The sequence below is a fragment of the Myzus persicae genome, unplaced genomic scaffold (assembly GCF_001856785.1).
Source record: "Myzus persicae strain clone G006 unplaced genomic scaffold, MPER_G0061.0, whole genome shotgun sequence".
Taxonomy (NCBI): domain Eukaryota; kingdom Metazoa; phylum Arthropoda; class Insecta; order Hemiptera; family Aphididae; genus Myzus; species Myzus persicae.
In genome coordinates, this window is record NW_019101231.1 from 4,149 (window position 1) to 13,001 (window position 8,853).

An 8,853-nucleotide genomic window follows, 5' to 3' on the forward strand; every position below is an offset into this window, starting at 1 on the left:
ATTCAAAAGAAAAAGCCGTAAATTATGGACTTTTTCGTAACATGTTGATAATATAATTTTCCACGTATGGTATTATCAATAACCTAGATTCTAGTTAAATTCATCATCTGAGTAAATAAAATAAGTTTGCAAATGAAACGAGACATGTTTTTTAAACAGATGTAAGATCATTATTATAAGTTGCCTAAGGAGATATGCCTGTATGTGCACATTGTCAACTGCGGCAAAACGAACTTTTTTCTAAAATTCTATGTTATGTTAAGTCCTAATATATTTTATTAATATAGGTACCTACAGTTCACTACACTGGGTGTCCCGTGAGGATATGCCCATTATCCTTACGCTGTGTCCTAGGTGAATCCGACAAATGCGATAATCGTTATACGACGCGACCGATGCGATTCTTAAAATAAACAAAATAACCCAAACAAACGGAAGTGGCCTACGTGACACGACAAATACGACCGATGCGTCCGATTTTTCGTATGCGTTTAGTCGTACGAATTGAAAAACAAAATAGTTTGTTTTTGGTCGTTGCGTCGTGCGATTCATTCGTATCCATGGAGTTATTAATTTCAGAAGTACAAAAAAGAAAAGTTCTATGGAATAAATGGGACAAAAAATATAAAGACAGGGTAGTTTCTGACAAGGCATGGGATGAAGTAGCTAAAATAACAAAAATGACAAGTACGTATTGTATATTTTAATATACTTATTTGATTGACCACATTATATTAAATACTTAGATACAAAGACATAGAGGCTAGAATATATAAAATAAAAAGTACAATTAACTTATACTAATATTATATTTGTTTAGGAAAAATAATCTTAAGTATAAAATACTTATCAATCAAAACTTTAACATAAGATATGACGAAATTGATAGAAATTCTATGCAAAATTCTACTTACATAATAATAAAATAAACTAATTATTTAAATAATAAGTTACATACCTTGCAATTATTATAAACACTTATTTTTACGCTAATTTATTCATTTTAAAAAAATCTACAAACGTGTTTCTTACATCAATTGCAGAACGCGAAGCACGGTTATTGGATCTACATTCTACCCCCATGAAGTCCCAACATAGCATTATTTTTTTCACGTACATTTTTATTCAAATAGTCTGACAGGTGATTTTGACATGACGATATTTCTTTCTCTTTATCAATTATCACATTGTGTAATATGCAAATGGCTTTAACGATGTGATCTGCATTTTCGACTTTAGTTTCTATTGCTTTAAGAAGAATTCTAAATTTCGAAGATGCAATACCAAAAGCACATTCGACCGTCATCCTTGCTCTTGAAAGTCGATAATTATAATATGATTTGTGGTCGTCCAACTGCTTTCTTGGAAACGGTCTCATAATATTATTTCTCAACGGAAAAGCTTCGTCTCCAATAAATACATATGGAACTTTTTGATTTGAATTCGGTAAATTACATGGACTCGGTAGCTTAAGAGTACCATTTTCAAGACGTTTATAAAACGATGTATTACACAAAACACTGCCATCACTATCTTTGCCGAATGAACCAACGTCGATCATTAAAAATTTAGAATTGGCGTCGGCGACAGCCATTAAAACAATTGAAAAATACTGTTTGTAATTATAAAACATACTACCAGAATTGTGAGGGCATTTTATTCTAATATGTTTCCCGTCAACACTTCCAACGCAATTTGGAAAATTCCATTGTGTGAAAAATTCATTAGCGACACTTTTAAAATCATCAACTGTAGGAGTAGGCATATGTTTTTTTTTTAATGCATTCCAAATAGCGATACATACTTCGATGACTATATTTGATACAGCAGTCTTTGAAATTCGAAATGTTAGCGCTAACTGTCGAAATGCTAATCCTGTGGCCAAGTATCTACATAAAAATAATAAAATAAGTATTATTTTTTAGAATACCTTTATTTTTAATAATATTTTAATGATCCGATACATTTTAAACCAGGACATTATTAATGTACAGTTTCAAGGTTTCAAATAAAAATAAAAATTCTGTTTTAATTAGAATTAATTAGCTATTAATTAAACTTTAATTAATTAATTAATTCATATAAAGTAAAAAACTACACATATAGAAAATAAAGTTTGAAATAATCAATATGTAGGTATATATATTTTATATTTTATTATTGCATTTGCAAACATCTTATTTATATTTATTAAAAATAATTTTATTCAATTTTAGATTCTGAGCGAAACGATGAATATAATATTGACTTTACAATGATGTGTGTTTTTATTTTTTTTTTGTGTCCGTGATGCAGCCCCTATTTTTCAAAAGAATTCGTAATATACATTTTATTTACAATGCTATGATATTATGATACAGTGACGAAGAGGACCAACAAATTAAATTTAAATTGATAATATTATTCAGTAAAAATATAAAAATATTTTTCTAACCATTAATATATTGTAATATAATTTGTACCAATTTGTACCAACAATTTAAGAATTTGTACCTAAATATTTCCACAAGGAAAAATCAATTTTTCCGCTGGTATGCCTAAATACGTCACTTCAGATAAAGTATAACTAAATAATGCATTTTTTAAACATTTTTTTTTTTCAATTAATTATATTATAGTTAATGGTTAAAAAAAATAATAAAAAATTCGAACATTAGGGTGCCAGGGTTACCCACCTAAATATAGGTCATAAACTCATAACTTTTTATAGGATTTAAGGATTGAAAATTTAAAATATGGTTCAACATTAGTAGGTTATTATATATAAATTATTTTATTCATATCATCCAATATAGTTAGTAATATAATAGGCTGACTGCCCGTTTTCGCTCAGAGTCAGTTATTCAATCATTGAATTTAAATTTAACACCATTCATTACAGTGACCCACTTGTAACCTACTGAACAGCTGAGCGACATCCACTTACCCGCCTTTTTTTTCATTGCTTTTACTTCGCGTTAGTTTATTAATTTTATAAATAATTTAAATTTTAGAGGAAGACGTGAAAAAAAAATGGAGAGGTTTACGGGACACATTTTTGAGGGAAAAGAAAAAAGTTAAAAAAAAGTCGTTCCGGAGATTCACAAGAAGGCGCTGAGGTGTATTTAGGAAAATGGTCCCATTATAAATTGATGATGTTTTTAAAAGACACAACTAATCCGAGAATTTCAGATGGTAATATTTCAGACGAAGAAGATACACTTCAAGAATGTCCTGACACTGATGGTGACCATGATAATGATATAGACCATATTGATAACGATGACTCAAATACTATGAATATATTTAATGTGTCGGAAACTGAAACAGAAACTAGGCAAAGAATTGAATGTATTCCAACATTTGAATCATGCAGTACACCATCAATATCAATGTCAACAACAAACTTATCTAGCAATTCTGATCACACACAACCTCGCAAGAAAAAAAAAAATGAAGATAAATATTTAGAAGATTTACTGAACAGTGAACATTGAGAGTCAAAAAGTGGCATTTTTAAAGCAGTCTTATAACAATAATGTAACCACTTCAGAAATCGACGAAGATATGTCATTTTTTCAGTCTCTAATTCCATATTTTAAAAAATTAGATCCAATCCAAAAGCTTCGAGTTAGAAATAAGTTTCAAAATATTTTAATAGAAGAACTATATCCGATCCGAGAACAGGCATTAAATGTTTCAAATATACCACCATACATCGCAGAATCTACTCCAGATCCTCAACTATCAGTTTCATCATACAACGCTCAGCAATATACTTCACAAGAACCAGGTTATCATTACATTCATTCATCTAATGTTCAATAAAAATTCAATTTACATTTGTTACATTTTATTTTAAAAAGTAGAGAAGTCATCTGCAAATACCTACAAACCTACCTTTTTATTTTTTTTTTTTTTGTAATTGAAGGGAAAAGTATTTTTTTAAGAATTTGTTTTATTATTATTATAATTCTCAGTGAAGGTACACTGAATTATTATTATTTGTTTAACTTTACATATTTGACAATCATATTTTTTATTAACTATTCCTATTATATACCTATATTAAGTTTTTGTTTTTTTAATATATAGGTTAATAAACTTGTAATTAAATTAAAAATGGCATTATTTACTTACCTGATCGTTACACTTACAACTAATCTTTCTTCGATTGGTATAGGATCTTGAAAATTTGTATATTTAAGGTCAAATTCTGGTCTTATCATTTCTACTAAGTAGTCAAATGTTTCAACGGTCATCCTGGTATACGATCGAAACAAAACGTCATTATTCCGGAGTTAATTATATAAATGGTAAAACTCTCCAAAAACTAAACGATCTTTTAAAATGTCTGAATTGGTATGAAACGATCTTTTCATTTTTTTATACCTGAACATAATATAAATGTTTATAATTTCACATTTACCTACTATACATTTTTATTACAATTTATTACATACCTTTTATATAATAAATACTTAAGTGCTGTATTTTCAGTTAGAACCATTTTATTTAATAAACTTAATGGCAGAGACATATTTAACCAACACTGTAGTCTGTATATGTGATAGGTATAATGTATATATATTAATAATACAACTTTAGGATTTTAGAACTTTAGTATATTAGGAAACGACCGTTTGGCGTTACTGCACTGCTGCATATGCCACTAGTATTGCGATCCCCTGCAATATTATCGTATTCGTCGTATTTACATTGGACACCACCGCGACAATCGCATTGACGGACGGCAACGCGATTCGCATCGGTCGCGTCGTATAACGATTATCGCATTTGTCGGATTCACCTAGGACACAGCGTAATCCTGCCGCTGCCGCCACGGACCATCCCGATATAATCATAATAATACATTTTTGGAATTTTTTTCAAGGTTTTCAACTTATCGGTTCCACTGTATGGTAATATAACCAGTATACCTAACACAAATTTATGTGCGCCTCGGGCCGCCGCACCTTACAGTATACGCAGTATACACGAGAGTCACGTGACCCGCGTTACATCACTGTTACAGCCTATAGACTGTTGGTCTATCAGCTTTTGTTTTAATTGTTAGATTTTTCTCATTGACTTGAAATAATTGGAGGATTACAATGATATTTTTCTTCAAATATTATTATTTTACAAAACAATTCTGAATCATTTAAATTATTTCAAAAGAACCATCATGATTCTTATTTAGTTACTTTAAGAAGTATAATTGAGAATACAAATTTATTTTAAAATGTCCTTAGGGAGTACGGTCACACCATAGCATCTTAGCACCGGCCGCCACTGTTATAGATACTATAGTTGTCTATTCAGTTGCATAATGTGTGTATAAATAAAGGTATATGGGCGAAAATAAGGAAAATGGATTAATATGATCTGCTAGGAGTAGGCGTCTGCTGGACTTACATTATAAAATAGATTACCGAAATAAAAAATAATCATATAGACAAAGCTTATAAAAATTATCATCAAAATTCGAAACATAAATTATAAAATTATCACAGAAGTTCGAATTATAGTTTATAAAAATGATTATTGAAGAGTTCAAATGGCCATTGTTTCAAACGCCCCAAATATAATTATGGGTTAGTTGGTGAAATATGTACTGTTGACGTAGGCCAGAGTTGTCTGGCGTTGTCCGACAGATGAAGTATAGGTACGTTCGACGAGATTGGAGAAATATCTACCATAGAGTTTTTTAAATTCGAACTATGTACGATGAGGATCATTATTACATTATATTAAATATTATATTATATTGTATTGAGATTTTATCTGACCTCAAATATAGATTTATTCAAAGAGGGTTGTGGTTGACTGCGAGGGAAAATAACAGCATCGGTACTGTCGGGATATAACAATGAATTTGTCCATAGAATCTTTGATAAAATGCAGGTATCTGATTAGGGAAAAATGATTGTTAGAACCCGACTATTCGTGGCCATTTTCTTATCTTTAGTTTCAAAACAACAAAGCAATACTATTGATCAATACCATCACTATACACTATACAGTATGAAATATTAAAAAGGTACTTAATAGCATTTTTATTTATAAATATTGTTTATATAGTATATGAATAATACGCTCTATAGATACTTAAATAAATTTATAAAACTAATATACCGGAATATTTGGGAATGAAAAAACCAACGCAATAAAAATATATTACGTTTAAAAAAATATAAAGCAACCAACATTCCTTAACAAAGACATCATCATTAAAATACAAAAGCAACACAAGGCCATAGGAAGCCACTAAAATGCCTAGGCGTTCAAACTAAAATTATGTTCATATTTGGAAATACGACAAAGAAGAGACTATTCAACAGATACACTATAATAATGTAAAGCAAATAGCAATCAGTGCACATTCCACATTCCTAACACAAACAGCCTACATACATGGACTAAATATTATATACTGTAACGCACATTAACTAACAAAATGAATAACAAATATTATGTAAAACATTTCACCCATAGTCATACTAATCGAATATGATATTATACACACCCTACAAATTTCATGCATCGCCAAATGCATACAAAGCACACTAGTACAACACGTGTTCAACAATACAACATATTCACTTCAGCAATAAAATATCATTGTTAAAATATTATACGAAGATAAAATAACAATAGCACCATAGCACGGCCTAACAAAACAATCCGTTTGTGCAAATAATGCACTAATAACTTACAACAATATTGAAAAACACGACAGAAATGCTGCACGATTCACGTTTCAAACTTGAACAATCAATTCTAATTCTAACGTGACAAAACAATAATTAAGTGAGGATAAGACAATCACCCAGCTTTATTTACACAACGCTCAAACAACAACCTGTCATTTTCTGCGCATTGTACGCATCCTCGTCATTCAGTCAACATCTTACACCAATCACATGATGCACTGTGTTGGCGCAGTGCAACGCTATATTCAACGCACATTACTACATTGACGTTGCAAGCAACAAATTTATATGCTACCGCACTTGTATGGTACTTATATATTTAGTAGTTGGGCAATAATTAGTAAACAGTTTTTTGTAAGCTATTACGCCCTTCGTGTCTATATCCATTCTGATCAATTTCATGATAGCACCCCCAAGCTTGGCGTCTCTTAATTCTATTTTATTACATTCGTCTAGACGCATCAAAATGTAAAAGAATATTTAAAAACTTATGGTTTGGTATTCATTTGTTATTTTTTTCCATACAGAATGTGAAATAATGTACACCTATTGGCAGTTGTATTTCATATTATTGTTGTCTTTATATTAAAGTATACAATAAACATTATTTTTGTAAGGACTGCGGGGTGCATTCGATTGTACATTAGGACGGCCTAACAACAAAACTACGGTTATATTACTTAATATCAATAGGTACTTACATCTCCACTATTCATTGTAAAACGAAGGTAGCAAGATAAATCGATTTTGAGGTTTAAAGTGTAGGTATATATTTGGGTAAATGTACGAAGTATCTAATATGTAGTCACCACTCACCAATGACGCAGTGGAGTAAGAGTTGGATTAAGGGTGTATATATTTTTCATATTGATTTTATTTATACAATATTTAGGATTTGATGTTAACCCTTCAAGTAAAGAATTACTCAATTTTTTCTAACATGAAAAATTCAAAAGTTTAATTTAATTTATCGGAGAGAACCGAGAAGGCTACAGTTATAACTAAGAAACCAAATTTTCATCATGAATAGAATAACATTTTAAAGGTGTCATGCCTTCCTTATTTTTTCGATAAGACCAATATATCAATAAGTAATTAAGTTTGAAAGACAAAAATATCAAATTTTTTAAAGTATTTTTTCTTTTTTCTCATTAAATTATATGCGTATAAAAACTTAAAAATCACGATAATTTGCAAATTATTTTGTACCTAGTTAGAAATTCATAAAAAAAAAATGTCCATAGTTAATATGTAATACAGGATATCTATTTTATAAGGTTTTCAGCCTTAAAAAAAAAGTTTAGTGGAAAGTCAAATTAGGTACACTATCATCTTATTTTGTAGTAATTTAAAAACAAGCGTAATTTGTTAGTGTAATAGCGATTTTACCCCACATATTCCTAATTCCCATGATATTGACAGTGATACTATTTAAAACACGTTGAGTGCCGCGGTCGACGGGTAGTCGACAACAGTGGCGTTGCCTCTGAGGTCGCTGTCGACGGGTAGTCGACAATTTGTATAGGCATCTTTATGGTCTTATAATTTACTCGGTTATCAGAGCAATTCTTCTATTTTAATACGTGGTTATTCAGTGAAATGTCTACTTTTAAACGGTGTATTCGGTTTTTATTTTGGTATATTTTTAGAAAAGTTATGTTTATTTTTTCCCAGGAAATTGTCGATGACGGCGACCACGACAATAGTTATACATTAATTTATTGTTTTCATCATATACAGACATACATTTGTATAGACTGTATTCTAATTAAATTTTCGTTTATTTTTATAAAAGTAATGTTTATTTTTCGCAGGAATTTGTGGATGACGACCACGACAATTATACATATATTTATTGTTTTTGTGATACACAGCTGTGTTGTTATTTTTATTATATATAATATTCGTACTTCCAAACTTGTTTTATTTTTCTTATAATATCCATATAAATATATATATATATTATAATTTTTAAACGAAAATAATTCTAGGATTTTACATCATTCATTATTATTTCATTTACCTGCTAGCTGCATACTATTATTATGTTATTATTATAGTATTCATTAGGTACTTCAACTATAAAATAGTTGAACACGTCTATTAGTCACGTTCAACACGCTGAAGTTTTCACTAATCAATATTGTATGGTATCGGT

The 8,853-nt window shown here is 29.7% G+C and overlaps 1 pseudogene; it reads left to right on the forward strand.

Annotated features, from left to right (window-relative positions):
* Window positions 1-311: 311 nt before the first annotated feature.
* On the forward strand, window positions 312-3,908 carry LOC111028279 (annotated as a pseudogene).
* Window positions 3,909-8,853: the final 4,945 nt, after the last annotated feature.